Genomic DNA, 18,375 nt, shown 5'->3' on the forward strand with positions numbered 1-18,375 from the left:
TATTTTACAGGACTTATGCACAGTTTCGGGTCGGTGTCCTTACATGTAGCGAAGGGCCTTACTTAACCACGTGACTGCCTTGAGTGGGTGATCACAGTGAACAAACACTGCTTCATTAGCAGATGGTGAAGAGGTAAAGTTTCTCAGTCTGTATGCAGAGGCATGGAAAGCAGCTGAATGTTAAGTGAGCAGTTATGCTACTTGATACAACAGCATCATTTTCACACCATGCATCCTTCTGCCTCACTTTATTTACTCCTTTGACTCAATGTAGCTGGTGCAAGTTTATCCATTAACTGTGGCAGCATGACTCAGACACTATCTTTTTTCTGAATCAAACAAGCAAACTCTGAAATTTTATTTTAACAGTGTATTATGGTTTGAATCAAAGACTCCAAACACTATATATGAAGCCTGTTCTGATAGTCTTCTTTGCTTTCGCATGCTGAAGGCTACACAGGTTAAACTACTTTTACACATTTCAACGTGCGGTGGTTGAACTAGCACCCAGTGAAGAATTGTGTCTTCTGATTTTGCAATATGTGCACTGATGTTTAGCTGTTTTTGTTCATGATTATGTGGTTTTAAAAATGGTAAATCCATGTTCTTACTTGAATAAGTTCGCAGATCTGTACTCACTTTTGCTTAAATAATATTGCTGCATTGTCATGTTCTGATATATTGCTGTAGATCTTGTACCAGTAGCAATGCTTGTCCTGTTTCCTTGCTTCCTGTCAGTGTGCCATGCCAGTTTGTTCTTTTTGCACAAGCTCACTTGTGTTCTGTGACATATCACAACACTTTTGGGGTGAATGCAAAAATGCATAGTCTAGAGAAAATAGCTTCATATGAAGTTGTAATATTATAAAAGCATATGCCAATTAGACCTGGTGTTCTATACAGCATCTGTGAGCACAAATGGGCATGGTGAAGTTGGTACTTCAGTCTGTGTTCTTCCTGTTATGTGTTTGTTTAAATGTGGCTAAAGTTGCTTGCTTATTCTTTAGATAGTGGAGTGTAAAATAAACCCTAGTCATGTTTGTAGTCATGTTGCTTGTGTCTTGTCCTTGTTCCTTTGTGGATGGATGCATTAGCATTGTTCTAATTTTCAAATCAAGTATGCACAAACTAGCCCAGAAAGTAGCTTTAATGAAATCACGTTGGTAGTATGTAATTTATGGCATTCACAAACTCAGCCGGACATGTTAGAGCTACAGTTAGTATCCACAGTCTTGAAAGTGCTTTGTTTTGCTTTTGTAAATAAACTTTATTACAACAGTAGGAAGATACCTATGAAGAAAGGAATCAGAGAAGTAGACACAATCTCTGCAGTGCTATTCACTGAGTGCTTGGAAGAAGTATTCAAGCTATTAAACTGGGAAGGTTTAGGAGTAGGGATCGACGGCGAACACCTCAGCAACATTCGGTTTGCCAATGACATTGTTCTATTCAGGAACACTGCGGACGAGTTAGAACAAATGATTGAGGACCTTAACAGGGAGAGTGTGAGAGTGGGGCTGAAGATTAATATGCAGAAGACAAAGATAATGATAAATAACCGGGCACATTGTACAAGAGTTCAAGATCGCTAGTCAGCATCTAGAGTCTGTGAAGGTGTATGTCTACCCAGGTCAACTAATCACAGGAAACCCTGACCATGAGAAGGAAATTCACAGAAGAATAAAAATGGGCTGGATCGCATACGGCCGGCATTGTGAGCTCCTGACTGGGAGCTTACCATTATCATTGAAAAGGAAAGTATACAATCAGTGCATTTTATGGGTGCTGACATATGGCGCAGAGACTTGGAGACTGACAAAGAAGCTTGAGAACAAGTTAAGGGCCGTGCAAAGAGGGATGGAACGAAGAATGCCAAGTACAACTTTAAGAGACAGAAAGAGAGCAGTTTGGACAAGAGAGCAAGCGGGTGTAGATGATATTCTAATAGACATTAAGAGAAAGAAATGGCGCTGGGCAGGTCATGTAATGCGCAGATTAGATAATCGTTAGACCATTAGGGTGACAGAATGGGTACCAAGAGAAGGGAAGTGCAGTAGAGGATGCCAGAAGACTAGGTGGTGCGCCAAAATTAGGAAATTTGCGGGTGCTAGTTGGAATCGGTTGGCGCAGGACAGGGGTAACTAGAGATTGCAGGGAGAGGCTTTCGTCCTGCAGTGGACATAAATATAATGATGATGATGATGATGACAGTAATCCTGTTTTGGATATGCATTAAATGTTGCACATCCGTCTCGCAAAATTTGTAAATGTAATTTTGTATTAAAAGAGCTGGAGCACACCTGCTACAAAGATGGACTGATAGTTTTCTCATGCAACTTCCCCAATGTAGTTTCACAGGCTAAGTAACGCTGCTGTGCTTTGAAAACGTGTGCTTTAATTTATGTTGAAACATGTTTAGAATAATATATCTGCATACAAGCTGTAAAAAGTTTTGATAATTGCACAGTTTACACACTTCATTTTTATTTGATACTCCAATATCCCAACTGTGTTTGTTAATCTGTTCACGTGGCAGGCAATGCATTCAGGGTTGTATATTCAGTTCATTTTAAAAACGTCTCTTCAGGCATGTGGGCACCGGCATGTGTGCTATTTCTAACATGCTTTATCAGTGCCTCAATCAGATTTCTGTATGTCATATGATGATCTCTATCTGGGTTTAAAAGACTGATACGTACATCATGCTATTTGGTCTTGTAGGCAGCACAGTGAGATCTATCTGCTGCCTGCCAGTCTGGTAAAGAGTTCTATGGGTCAGGTAGGAGTGTATATCACTCTTAGAAGGACCCGTACAACCTATACATATTCCTAAGAGACTATAGAAATTTCTATCAGTTTTTTTTGCTAGGGTACATATGTTAGGTTTTTAACTAGTGATGGCACCCCGGAGAGACATTAGTGTAGACATTGCCCCACTGGACTTGTGCAGCAGCTAAGCCCAGTGGGGGGGGGGGGGGGGGGGGGTGATATGGACTGGGCGCCGGCTTGCGAGAGTAAGGATGACGTGGCATTGCGGCGGTGCCCTCTCCCCTCACACAACACCTGGCGCGCTAGAGCGACGGCAGATGTACCCTTTCACCCGCTCTGCTCCGTAGAGGTCACAACCAATGGGATTTGAGGTTCCATTTCGCTGAGACGACTGACGCTGCCTTTTTTACTGATTGGGCCATTTGTTTAGTCTGTTTGAACAGAAACGGACCTGCCAGAGTTCGGTTGTTTCACGACAAAAGACACAGTCATCAACAGAAAGTTTAGTTTTCTACGTTAAGTCCATTGCGAGATCTAAAATGAGAAAAATCAAGGGCCTAAACACTCAGCATTGTGGCATGCCAGAAGTGACAAAAGACAGATTTATGAATTGGAGTTGTTAACATACAAATTGTGTTTAGTCATGAAGAAAGCACTCAGTGAATTTTAGTAATTGCTGGCCTAGTGTACTGCGCCTGCGTGGATTCCTGGCGGAGAGCAGAAAAGCCGGTGAAGAACGCATCGACGCCTTACTTGGCAGCAGCAGTCACGGCGATCGCACGCTTTTCTAAGCGCTTTGCTGTACATTCTCAGGTGCCGGCCAAGCTATATCTGCGAGCGGTTTGACTTCGGCTATCGCTGGACACGACGACCATCATCGGACCACGTACTTTAAGGGCATTTCCTGGCCTAGTGTACTGCGCCTGCGTGGATTCCTGGCGGAGAGCAGAAAAGCCGGTGAAGAACGCATCGACGCCTTACTTGGCAGCAGCAGTCACGGCGATCGCACGCTTTTCTAAGCGCTTTGCTGTACATTCTCAGGTGCCGGCCAAGCTATATCTGCAAGCGGTTTGACTTCGGCTATCGCTGGACACGACGACCATCATCGGACCACGTACTTTAAGGGCATTTCCTGGCCTAGTGTACTGCGCCTGCGTGGATTCCTGGCGGAGAGCAGAAAAGCCGGTGAAGAACGCATCGACGCCTTACTTGGCAGCAGCAGTCACGGCGATCGCACGCTTTTCTAAGCGCTTTGCTGTACATTCTCAGGTTGGTGAAATTTTGCCCTACTAGCCTGGGAGCTTTTTCGTTTGCCGTGACTGCTGCTGCTGCTGTTGCATACCAACTATCGCTTGTACTTGCTCTTGTGTACTGTTGTTGTCATTGTGTCATACCAACTATCATACCAACTGTCGCTTGTACTTGCTCTTGTGTACTGTTGTTGTCATTGCGTCATCCGAACTGCAAGCTTATTTTCCCCTTTGCCCAGTGGCAATGTCAAAGGAACTTGTTAAACTTTTTGAGGAATTGAAACGAGAACTTAAACAAGAGTTCCGTGAACTACGGGAAAGTCTCGAAAGGGACATAAGAAAGGACATCCGCGACATAAAGAACAGCCTAGGATTCATAAACGAGAGTTATGAAGAAATGAAAACGTCCGTGAACCGCGTTGAATTGGAAAATGGACAGCTAAGAACATCCGTAGTAAAACTAGAAAAGGAACGAGACGCTTTGCATGCTCAAGTTCAAGAGCATGAAGTGAAACTTCTACAAAATGAACAGTACATGCGGTGTCACAACGTTGAAGTGAAAGGTGTTCCGAAGACGCAAGACGAGAATGTCATGGATATCACAAAAAATATAGCGAAGGCTATTAAGATGCCCCTTGAAAGTGGAGACATCGAGGTCTGTCACCGCGTCCGAACTACGGGGAATACAGAAGCGCCAAATATAGTGGTGCAGTTTGTTCGCAGATCAATCCGTGACTGCTTTCTTGAGAAAGCTCGAAAGCTGAGGATAACGTCAGAGGACATTGAACTTGAACCCAAAACCCCCATCTTCATTAATGAGCACTTGAGCCCTTCCATGAAAAAACTGTTCGGTGCGGCAAATGCAAAGAAAAAGGAGTGCCAGTGGAAATATATATGGACTCGGAATGGTAAAATATTTGTGCGCAGAACGGATACCTCAGCAGTCATGGCGATCACCAAGTTTGATGATTTGCGTCAAATTGTGTAGTTATACCTGCAGACACCTAAAATTTGTTTCTCGACATGGGTTATCAGCCACACGAAATTAAGCATATAGTGAAACCAAAAAAATCTGTTTTGTCAGTTTTTCATTTAAACGTCAGATCCTTAACAAACAAAGAAGATGAATTAACTGTTCTACTCGATACTTTCGGAGTGTCACTTACTGCGATCATGTTAACTGAAACATGGTACACACCAGCATCAATTGTATTTCACCGTCCCGGCTATCAGTGCTTCTATCAAAGCCGCAAAGATAAAAGGGGAGGCGGCGTCGCACTTCTTCTTAGAGAAACATTGTCGTGCGAAATAGTCGTAGAATACACGACCACAACTGCTGATTACGAAGTGCTCACTCTACGAAGTTCTAACAAACTTTTCTGCGTTATTTACAGGCCACCATCTGGCGCCATTAATCACTTCTTTGAATTTCTTGAAAATATTTTTAGCTACGCATCTGATCAATCTGTAGATATGGTCCTAGGTGGCGATATTAACATAAATATGCTTTCATTGAGTCAATCCCAAAAAGAACTCCAGTATTTAATTGCTGCTAATGGTTTTTTTAGCGTAATAACAAAGCCGACGCGAGTGACTCTAGAAAGTGAATCTTTATTAGATGTATTCATTACAAATGTTGACAGTAATTTAGTAACTGCAGACGTAGTTTGTACCGACAATAGTGATCATCTTGGAATCGTCATGATAGCTGATAAGGCTGTACATGTTAATTACAAAAGGCAAATAATTTATACACAATCTATAACTAACAAAAATCTTGAATCCTTTCTTGCTGCGATTAGCCAACAGACCTGGAACCACGTTTTCGAGGAAGATAGTAGTGATACCGCTTACCTTAACTTCATCACTACATTCAAGGCTATATATGATGCACATTTTCCACTAAGAAAGACAGCCACGTCATCAAAAGCACGGAAACCCTGGATGACGTCCGACTTGCTCCAAATGGTCAAGCATAAGAACCGATTGTACGCACAATTTGTACAATCAAAAGATGAAGAGTTGCTTCGGCAATTCAAAAAGTACAGAAATAATCTAACATCAAAACTAAGAATGGCTCGAGACGCCTATTTCACAAATGTATTTTGGAGCCCTGAAGAACAGCGGTCGGATGTAATCTGGCGAAAACTGAATTGCTTATTGCAACGAAATACCCGTGATACTTCCGAAAACTTTCAGCATGAAGGAAAACGAATTTATGGGACCTGTTTAGCTGACGCTTTCAACAATTTCTTTATTTTACAGGCATCTCAGAGTCAGGTAGAGTGCAGCCAAAATTACATTGAATTCATGAAGGGAAGCAGCTGTTCATCATCCCTTTTCGTTGCGCCCACGAACTACACAGAAGTTTTCTCGTGCATAAGTAATATAAAAAATAGCAAGTCAGTAGATGCAACTGGTCTCCAAATAGTGCCCATTAAACATGTTCTTCACCTAATATGCCCCGCTGTTACTCACATTTACAATCTCATATTATCTACCGCTGTATTTCCAAAGGCACTGCAAATGGCTCGAGTGATACCGGTTTTCAAAAGCGGCAACAAGAATTTGATTCCTAACTATCGTCCAATTTCTATACTGCCAGTGTTCTCGAAGGGTATAGAAAAATTAATGCACGGTAGGGTACTATCTTTCTTTGAAAAACATAACCTGCTCCTTGACTTTCAGCACGGCTTTCGAAAGAATCGATCCACTGAAACAGCATTACTGACTCAAAAAGAAATCATTATAGATATGTTTCAAAATAAGGAAATAGGTGCAGGCATATATATAGATTTTACTAAGGCTTTTGACTTGATAAACCACAGAATTTTACTACATAAACTGTCAAACTATGGTGTCCGAGGAAAAGCTCACGATCTTATAAAATCTTATTTGTCGAACAGAACACAATATGTTGACTTTAAAAATTCGTTGTCTTCAATACAAAATATTTATGCAGGAGTCCCCCAAGGAAGCATATTGGGACCGCTTTTATTTTTAATCTATATAAATGATATTGTACAATGTGTAACTGATGGAAAGATTGTATCCTACGCTGATGACACTTCGGTGTTCATAACCGGGAGATCAGAAAGTGACATTGAAGAGAAAGCAATCAAAACACTGAGTGCATTAAATACATGGGCAAAATCAAATTGTTTGAAGATTAATTCTAAAAAGACAAAAATAATATTGTACTTTCCGAAAGGAAAGATAATTTCTAGGCCGTTGAACGTGTTCTTAAGCTCTGATACTGTTGAAATTGTTGATTCTGTTAAAATCCTTGGCGTTATATTTTCCAAGCATTTGACTTGGAATGATCATGTTGACTATATCAGATCAAAAGTGTCTTCAGCTGTCGGTGTCATGTTGCGCCTGCGCGGTATTCTTCCTCTAAATGTAAGGCTATTGCTATACAACTCATTAGTTCTTTCTCTTTTGCAATATTGTTGTACCGTTTGGGGCACTACGGGTGTCACAAATTTATCCAAGCTTCACCTTCTTCAAAAAAGAGCTGTAAGATGCATTGCTTGTGCTCCTTATTGTTCCCCCACACATGATTTGTTTTTAAAATATGAAATCCTGCCAATCTATAGTTTACACAATTATAGACTTTTAATGATCTATAAACGCTCTTCACAAGGTGATGAACATTATATTAATTATCTGGCAAAACTTCAGAAAAACACGCATATCCTGCAGACTAGACATAAAGAAATTTGGTTAGTGCCGACACCTAGGGCATATTATACCGAGCAGTCTCTTTCTTATACTGTTCCAGTATTATTAAATAAATTGAACAGAGACTTATTTGACCCCTTTCAGCATTCAAGTGATGTTATTAAGCTATATTTTCTTAACAAGATTACGTAATACTGCACTCAGTTTAAACCTATACCTGTTATTAATTTTTCCGTTTCCCCATGACCAATTATTTGTTTTTCTAATGCCTATGTTTGTGCTGCAATGCATAGCGCTGCCTTTTACAAAGTGTCTTGTCATTTAGTTTCAGTGTTTATTTGGACAATCGATAATCGCTGCCTGTGTACTGTACTGCCGAGTTGATAAAGGGGGCAGGACCTCTGTCAAGCTTACGAGCTTTTAGTCCTGTCTCCTTCTCTGTTCAAGAGAAAAATAAAGACTGAATTGAATTGAATGGATCAATATTAAGTTAGCTTATTCAGGAGAAGGAGGCAGTGGCACAAAGTAGCAGAATTTAAAATGCTAGAAGCATCCATTCAACGCAAGAACTAAGTTCAATGGAGGAGATCAAGTTAGTGAACATGACAATATAGTTGTGTTTTTCATGAGAGACAAGGTCTTATGGAAACCATGTTGACATTTGTTGTAGAAGTTTTGTGACACAATTTAAGATTATTATGGAGATTGAAATAAATGATGTCACAGGGAGGCTTGGCAATTGAGGCCAGCAATTGTTCCGCCCAAGTGTCTCTCATGATATTACTGCGGTAGATCACCACGTGCATTCTGTTCTAGAAGCTGAAAAGGTAATGCTAATTTGTGTAATGCATCTGTCGAATGCCGACAACAGTATGATGCTGATGCGGTGACAACGATGGCATGATCAAAGATGGGATGACAATTCTAGAGTCATCACGATTGAGGCATAACGACTTTGGGATGATGAGTGCATGCATGGCAATGACTGCGTATTTACTACACAGCGTGAAGGCGGCAGCATCCGACGGCGTGATATTACAACTAATTTGAAATGACAATGCAATGATGACGACAGATTGAAGACTGTGAATGGTGAACAATGCTGCATCCACTTGGCAACTAAAGAAAAACATATGAGGACAGCTAAGCATGTCTTATCTGAGTTGTGATTGCGAAAGCATTAATGCCCAATTGAATGCGGCTGAGCAGTCCTTCGAGTTTTATGCTGCAAGTGATGCACCCTAGAGCTACATTGGGCCCAAGCTAGCAAGCAGCAGCAGCCTGCGGTGCCAACACCACATGCCACCGACGTGCTGCATGACCAGAGACCAGGAAACAGCAGTGGCCACCAAGGCCGGCAGGCACGCGCAGCAGTTAAGCCCAGTGGAGAGGGGAGATACGGACCGGGCGGCGGCTTGCGAGAGCAAGGATGACGTGGCGTCGCGGCGACGCCCTCTCCCCTCACGCAACACCTGGTGCACTATAGCGACAGCAGGTGTACCCTTTCACCCACTCTGTTTCGTCGAGGTGCGCTTGTGACGTGGTCGCAGCCAATGGGATTTTAGGTGCTGTTTCGCTGAGACGACAGACGCCGGCTTTTTTGCTCAATGGGCCATTTGACGCTTTCGCATAAATAATCGCTATAGAATAATGACGACGTGGTTATGTTGAGCTCGCGTTCACGCTTCGTCTACACGGACCACCCTACCTGTGTACTTTTGGTACTGGGGCCAATTCTGTACCATGCAATACACTCAGCCATGGAGCACCCGCAACGATCATGCGATAGGCAAAAAACGCTGTGCTTTAAACATGCACCCATAGAGTGCCCCAATATTGCAACCAGCCGATCCGTGCATAGTGAAGCGTCCGCATGGCTGCGTTTGCCACGTGCGTGGCCGTGCTATGCGAGTGTGTGGCTGATGTATCAATTGAGTAATCGAAAGACTGGTTCCGAATGCATTTACCAACCAATTTGAGTCCGCGGCACTTTAATGTGCTGCTTTGAATAACTGCATGTGGTACCACAGTTCCCGCAGTTGCCCAATGCATGTGGCGCGTACTTTAACAGCAGCGCTCGGCGTGTTTCGACTAAAGCAATTTCATTTCAATTCTGCTCGCCACTCTTGGCGGCTGTAGCTGCTTATAGTTATACAGTACTTTGGTTATAAAGTACAATAAGTCTAGTTAATAAATTTTATTGGGATGTGAGGTTTTATTTTGTTAAATCGAGAACTTCGTCAAATTCAAACCACTTGATTAGATCACGCAACATGCCATAAAATTGATGCAAGAGCCAGAAATGTCGTTTTTGCCTACATTCACACTTATTGTAGCAGTTGAGCATGTACTCTGCCTTAACAGAAGAAACGATTAAACATTCTTAAAAGCTACATGTCAGTGATACTAAAATCACCAGAACTCAATTAGACCTACTATACCCACATTTTTTTTTAATTATGGCAAATCAGGCAAGATATTAGTTGATTCTAGGTTTTCAGTGCTCATGAATGTGACAGTGAAAGTATTGAATGTCATGTAGTGTAATGCAACGAAAACAAGGACACAAGAAAAAGCAAAACACAGACATAATTAGGCGCTTGTGTCTGTGTTTCACTTCTTCTTGTGTTCTTGTTTTTGCTGCGCTACACTACATGCTGTTCCATGATGATCAACGAACAAGCCCACATTGCCGCCCCCGTGTAGAGAACAGGAAATTTCGTTATACACTTAAACTTTGATATAACAAAGTAGGTAAAATCGGCAATTCGCTTCGTTATATAGAAATTTCGTTGCATTGAAATTCGATCTGTTATGCAAATGAGTACAGTCGCCGATCGATTTTTATTGCACAGAAAGGGGCCATGCAATTTTCTGAACTATTGGGCAATAAAAAAAAGCGTTTGAATGAGAAAACAATTTATTTTGAGAAATATAGGAGTCAGCGGCGATGAATGATACGGTTTCATGCCACGTTGATATCTTCACATCAGCGGTACGAATTAAGTGACGCCATATGCTTTCGCGTGCACTCCGCCCCCAAAGCGTCGCCCGGTCGCACTGCGACGACGCTATCATGAAAAGCGCCGGCAGCTGGGAGCGAATGCTTCGTCTGCTTCTCGTTCCAACGGGTCATCAAAACTCGAGATTGCACAACCTTCAATACTAAACGTACTGGAAAACAGCTTACATGATGCCACGCCGTCTTGGCATCCCCGCTCTTTCCACAAGCAGCAGATTACCTCTAGAGCAGGGTGCGCGGCTGCATATGCGCTCAGCCGCGCTTACAGCCACGCGCAGTCATGGCCGAGACGCGCGTCAACTTACCCCCCCCCCCCCACTCCGCCCCCTCGCGCGCGCTTGATCGCGTTACCGCCAGCTCGCTTTCCTTCCCCACTTTGCCATTGCTCGCGTGGGAAGGGCGCACTTATGAAGCCACCATCTTTCTTGTCTCACCCTCGCACACTTTCACTCGCACCTAAAGCACAAGTGCGCGGGGCGCGATAGGATCTGATCGCACTTGGACTTAATTTATACGGAACATGATGCGGCTCCAAGCTGTTCTTGTCGCGCTGCACGCCGTTTGAGAGGTGCGTTTGCAAGCAGCCGCTTGTAATTCAATCATTTGACTATCTGCGTCCGCGGAAGTTACCATTGATTGTCTTGGCACTCCTCTGCGGCAGAAGCAAAATTTCGTTATATTGAAATTGCACACAAACACACTTCTTTATATTGAGGCTCTAAAGGCATGGTGTTCTATGGAGAAGAGGTTATGAAAAGTTAAATACTTCGTTATATCGAGAATTTCGTTATACTGAGGCTTAACTGTATAGAGATTTGAATTTATATACCTTGTTGTTCAGCTCCTTGGGTCATGGTTTCTATGACTATGACTCATATAACTCTGTATCTGTTGAGTAGAAAATCTCTCTCGCCCTGTTTCCCTACCGTTCTACTTTTGGAGGAGGCCCCCTCTTGGTGCTATCCTTGTTCCACTCTTGGCCCACATCATTTCATAATCGAGGCATGTAAGGCCACAGTTCCTTATGCGATGCAGCTCTGACATCATGCGTACCATACAGAATTGTACATGAGCCTTAGCCCATGCATAACCATTCTTCTGATCAAATGTTAATTTTTAGACTGACGTCCTTCCCTCTTGAATGACAGTTACCTCTGCTGTATTGTTGCTGCTCTCTCATGTATGTATACCAATCAATTATATTAGTCAATTTCTTCTTGAACATTGAGTCCAATCTTTGCCAACTTAAGTGTGTGTTGAATGTTAATTTTTTAAGACCTGTCTTCACAATCTGCCTCCAGCTCATCCATTTTAGCATCCTCAATTTAGTCACTTCTCCATCCTGACTTCTCATATTTCAGATTCAGATTTATTGGTTCCAAAAAAAAAGAAGTAATTACATGACAAATATACAGACGAGGGTCCCAAAGTGAGAGAACTGTAATGGGACCCTCGGTTAATAATAACAAGATTGATGGTGATATCAATAGTCAGCAAGTTAGCGTATTATAAACAACATCTACAGATCAAATACATCACTAGACATGTCATTTACAATCAAACACGAAAAAGCACGTTATAAAAGAAAGTCGGAAAAAAGCATGGGTGAAATACAAGAAATGACATGTGAGATAAAAGTCAAAGGTACACCGCCACATCACAGTTAACGCAGGAAATGATGCTTAAAATGATTTTTAAAAATTGCAAGAGAAGTACAGTATTTTATTGTTGATGGTAATTCATTCCAAAGAGAAATTGCAGCGAAGGAAGATGTTTTTTTGCCATAATTGGTATGAACCATGGGTAACAAGAAATTGTTGTTAGCCGCAAATCTGGTCATATTTTTATTCTGCAAAAGGTCAGTTGCAATGAACGGAAACGTAAGGTTATTATGAAGCAACTTGTGGAGTAAGACGAGTATGTTAAACTGGAACAAATTATTAATAGGCAAGATATTATACGCGCGAAGTAACAAAGAGGCATTGGATTGCATGGAGCTAGAAGTGATAATGTGTATCGACTGATTTTGGATATGTTGAATTGATGATAAGTGACAAGCGTATGTGTTGCCCCATGAAACAATGCCGTAATTAATGTGACTATGAATGAATGCATAATACAACGCTAGCAGAGCCTCACGAGATAAAAAAGGGCGAGCTTTGATTAATGCACGTATACCAAACGCAGTCTTGTGCTTGAGATGTTGGAAGTGAGAGCGAAATGTAAGGTTAGGGTCAAGATGTATGCCAAGAAAAGTGACATCGGTGCTAATGGGAATTGAATTAATTCCAAGCTTTACTTCAGGAATAGAAGTTAAGGCCCTTTGAGCATTTTTGAATAACATAAATTTAGTTTTTAAAGGATTAAGAACTAAGTAATTGTTGCTACACCATTTTACATTGTTACTTAATGCAATATTTAACTTAGAAGTAAGAGTAGTAACAGATTTGTCAGATGAAGATATGGTTGTGTCATCTGCATATAAAATGCAATGAACGTAGTTGGTGGAGTTAAGAGAATCCGGAAGATCATTAATATATAAAAGGAAAAGCAAAGGGCCCAGAACTGATCCCTGTGGTACACCTTGGTTAATACATTTTGTTACTGAGAAAGTATTTGCTGCATGTACTGTGTATGGCCGGTCAAGTAAATAATTTTTTAAGAATGTTAGCGCAGGACCGGTTATACCATAAGAGTCAAGTTTATTAAACAGGACTTGATGGTTAACCGTGTCATAAGCTTTACTGAAGTCTAAAAATACAGAACCAACTAAGTTTCCCAAATCAATACATTTTTTTTATGTAGTCAGTTAGAGATAGGACAGCTAGATTCGTGGAACTTCCTGGGCGGAAACGAAATTCATTGTTCTTTAGCAATTTAAACTTTGTTAAGTAGTTATTAAGACGTTTAACAAATAATTTCTCAATGAGTTTACTAAGGCAGGAAAGAATTGCAATTGGTCGGTAATTATTCACTGTGTACGTGTTTGTCGCCTTATTTAAAAACAGGAATAATCTTGGCATTTTTTAAAAATGAAGGGAATGCACCTTCTTTGAACATAAGGTTGATGATATTACAGAGTGTGTCGCAAACTAAATGCGCAACCAGTTTTAAATGCCTGACACAAATATTGTCTAAGCCAGGCCCTGTATTTTTAAGGTTAGCAATCGTGGAGCACACTTCATTTGGTGTAGCTGGTAACAAGAAGAACGATTGTGTCGTACGGCTCAAACTATTATGCAACTGCGCATGTGTGTTGTTATTAGTGTAAACAGAAGAAAAGTAGTCCAAAAAAGCATTAGCAATTTCGTTGGGCTCAGAAAGAGTGAGGCCATTGTAATTTATTTTGGTTATAGAGGCATCAACAGACGATTTGTTAAGAAAAGAGTTCAATAACTGCCATTGCTTTTTGGGGTTATCCTTATTCTGATCAAATTTATTTTTGTAGTACTTTTTTTTCACATGTTTAAGTAAAACATTCAGTAATTTACAGTATCAACTATAGCGTCTAGCTAGTCTAGTATTAAAGGGCTGACATTTAGTTTTCTTGTACATGTTTTCCTTCTTTCTTAAACTTTCTAGAAGACCCTCCGTCATCCATGGGTTGCGCGGATATTTATACTTTTTCCCAAATTTACCGTGCGTGTGTTAGTCGAAACGGCCAATAAAAATAAAGTGCAGAATTTGTTTAGTGCTTCTTCGGGATCAGATGACTTTATTAAAATTGTTTAGGTTCCATACATTATTGCTGGTCATGTATTGTCTTGTAAGTTTATTAGACAGTGAAAATCTTCAACTTGACTGGAACCTGTGTAACATAAATATCATAATGCATCTTTTCAGTTTTTCCAAACTATGCCAATTCTGCTGATTCTGTGGGCTGTCCAAATTTTCCATGTTGGTGTTTTCAGTTATCATTGAACCAAGGTATCCGTCTTCTCTATGGTTTACCCTCAAGGCTTCCCTTTCATCTACTCTGAGAAATTGGCATGCGGCTACCAGATGTGGGCAGCTGGCCTCACAACACATGCACATGCTGAGCTACTTTTGCCAACCTTTGTGCTAGATGTCAATCAGCATGAGCGAAGCAGCGAGAATGGGGAATTATGAAATTGAGGCAGAGGTTCGAGCATTAAGGGAAGTCATACTTATGAGGTGAGTACATGTGAAGAAAAGTATTCAGAAATGTTGGGAATTTGCAGTTTCCTGTTTATTGGTCTATTAAACTCTCCCTAGCTATTTCAGTTATTTCATCATGTGTTGCAATTTTTAGTTGCAATATGTTCTTCTTAAGTGCTGCCACACTTACTACTAGAAGTTTGAGAACTTATATTTCTTATTCACTTGGTTCATTCATACCTACAAGCAGCCGTCTTTTCACTTTACATCAGCTATTGAATGCAATGCCCAGATATGTTCTCAGTCTACTTCAGTAGGAGTCACTAACACAATGAATGATCATGAAGCATGTGGGTTCTTAGAAAGTGCCTTCATGTAATGCAGCTGTAAGTTAAGGTAGGGGATGCTTTGGAAAGCATGTTATGTAGCTTACATGAGAATTATTTTATGCCAGAAAGCACACAAATATTTGTGTTTATTTCTGGTGTTCTTCTTCCTTAATTACTTTCTTGATTCAGCGCATATATATGAAGCAAGAGATCTTGGCTTGTTCTTTCTTTACATTAGCAAATTACATTAATCATATAATAGCACACTTTACATAATTGAGCACATTAAAAGCCACTTGGCGAGCAAAACATGTACTTGTCTTTTTGAGTATCCCAGCTTAATGTTTTAGTGTGTGCAGTTTGGACGTGATTCTTGAGAAGCACTACGTCTGCTTCAAGTATATGAGGTATAATTGCTTTTGCTTAAAAATAATCCTAATCTTCCTTGATAGCTGTCCTTTTTTTACTAGACAATATAAGCATGGTGCTTATTTCCAAGATAAATATGCCTGCTGTAACTGTATGCATCAGTGTTTGACTATTCGTTACCTACTATTCCTATTAGAAAAATGTATTTGCCAACCTCCAGTTATTTGCATTGAAGTAGTGAAGAGTTTGACGGCAGCCTGTCTGGTTTGGTCAAAAGAGGCACGGTAAGTAGTTTAAAATTAGGTGCTAACCATAAAAATGAAAAATAAGAACTGGTTCAACTGGAGCTTTGTTCGCAATCTTTGCGAACAAGGCTTTCAAGTGGGAGCCGAAGCATCTATCTTGTATGCCCGATCTTCATTTGCTTATTGTTATTATTATTTGAATTCATCTAGCCCTAAAGAGGTGGCAATTTATTTCAAATACTACTCTTTGCATTTTGTTTCCATTGCTGAGTTTTTTTTTTTTTTTTAAGTAACTTCATGCACCACACAAGTACAACTCAAACATTTTCATTCTTTCAAGGAAGTCACAACTAGTGGAAGGTATTCTGCACTAACATAATTATTTTGAGATTTCCAGTAAATACGAAGTTCTCATAAAAAGTATCTAAATAATTTTGGCCTAAGCGGTTATACATTAACCATGTAGGCTTCATCAACTTCTGACATCACTTGGTCTTGGCAAACTTGTGAGCTGACAAGCTTGAGCATGCAGTCACTTCCCTCCATATTTGTTTCGATGAAGGCTTGCCCTTTGGTGCTACTCTGGATCCACCCCCGTTTCCTGTGATTACCACTATGGGCTTCAAGGCACACACCCTCAGGAAGACTTTTCATGCACAAACCTGGTTCTTTCACACTTTTACTAAGACAGACATTGAAAGCAAGGATGGCACAGCAGGCATGTTGGTTACAGAAGTACTCTATTAAATAGCTTTGTAAGTATTCATCTTGTGGACATGTCCATATCCTCTTCTGCTGAATTAGCTGGGGGAGCATGTCTCCTTCTCATGCTTACCCCAGCCCAGCCAATCAGAACTTCAGCAGCGGATGAAATGGACATTTCCACTAGGTGGACACGGAATACATCCCCTGTGCTCTGTCCTATCTTTCCACCCTTCTCCATGTATTTTACTCAGTAAACTACTGGTTCAGCATGTTGGCCACCTTAATCAATCTTCCAGTAGCTCAGCACTTAAAAGGTATACAATACAGATAAGGCACTGTAAACCCAAGCAGTTAGGCTGGCGATTGCTGCTGTTATGCACCATACAGGCAGACGCAATGGCTTCACTGTAGCTTTCTAAGTTAACTTTACTGAACTTTGAATTTAGAGAAGGCAGAATATAAAAACAGACTAGCATCTTTCTTATGTGCTTCACGCCTCTGCTTTTTTGTGTTACTAAAATAAGTATGTTGAACCTAAATGAAGTAGAAGGAAAAGGAAATTGTCACACAAATTTCATTTCACTGTCTTTTTAAAGGTATAGCAATATTTTTTAATTGCAATACAAGTTGTTACTTCTTTCGATCTTAATGTTCATTCCTCATACTCCAATTGGACTACAACTGTTCCCTCATCCACAGCTATCAAGGCCTTACGGCAACTTGGGAAGCTCTCTGAACTGAGTAAATGCTATGCATTGCATTATTTCTTAATACATTTTCATGGCTGCCTTTAACCTCTATAGTTCCTCATTAAAGCCTTGTGACCACATTTAAAAGCTTGTGGTAATGTATGCCTAACAAGAAATATGGGTACTTTGTAGTGCTAGTATGCTCTAAGTAAATTGTTCTATGCAAAAATTTCTGACATAATTGTCTGACAAATACTGCATCATGTTTGCTATTTTGCCTTCTGTTTCAATTTCACTGCATCTATACATTTTACGAGTGCATGAGTAGGGTTTAAGGCTGTTCTTTAAAATGCTCATGAGCACTTATCATGATCAGTTCCCCATATAAGTGGTTTTGCTGATGAGAATACAGGAATACGAGCAAAATTGACATGGAACCAACATATAGATAACGTCTGCATGACTGCCTATCAAAAGCCATATTTTCTGAGAAAAAAAAACTGGAACGTGCATCGCGTAATGTAAAACTTATTGCGTACACCGCCTTCATTAGGACGATACTAGAATATTCAGCCGTTGTTTGGAGTCCCCATCAAGTGACGCTTAAGAGGAAGTTGGAAAGGATACAGAGTCTGGCGGCACGTTTCATTTGTTCGACATACCGAAGGAAGGAATCGGTCACGCTTATGTTACAGCGTTACAACTTCTATCTTCTTGAGGTACGTAGGAAAAAAATATAGGCTGAAGGTGCTTTATCAAATAATGCAGGATCAACTTTAGATTGATAAGCTCAAATATCTACATGCTCTAGGCAAAAGATACCCGCGAACTAACCACGACTATGTCATAAAGCCGACCGTATCAATAGTGATACATATCGATACTCATTCTTTCCTGGATGCGATAGAAATGTGGAACCAATTGCCAAATGCTATTGTTAGCCTAAAAGATGTCACCGACTTTGAAAATGCTGCTGAGGCATATTTATGGGAGTTTTCGATTTAGTTTTCAAGTGCCAAGTGATATGTGCAACTTGATATTCATTGTACGTATTTTGATAAATGTCAGAAGTGTGCTGAACAGCATTCAAGTGAACATCTTATTCACTGTGAATTGACAAGTGTTAAGCAACTTTACGTACATTGACATTGTCCATATTTGATTTATGTAATTGGATTGTCCTCTCTGTTATGA

At 40.6% G+C, this 18,375-nt stretch overlaps 1 long non-coding RNA gene across 1 annotated transcript in view; it reads left to right on the forward strand.

Moving 5' to 3' along the window:
- Positions 1-18,375, forward strand: part of LOC129387613 (uncharacterized) — a 38,704-nt gene that overhangs the window by 9,192 nt on the left and 11,137 nt on the right. The gene's annotated exons all lie outside the window — the stretch shown is intronic.

Source organism: Dermacentor andersoni, chromosome 2, assembly GCF_023375885.2.
Source record: "Dermacentor andersoni chromosome 2, qqDerAnde1_hic_scaffold, whole genome shotgun sequence".
NCBI lineage: Eukaryota > Metazoa > Arthropoda > Arachnida > Ixodida > Ixodidae > Dermacentor > Dermacentor andersoni.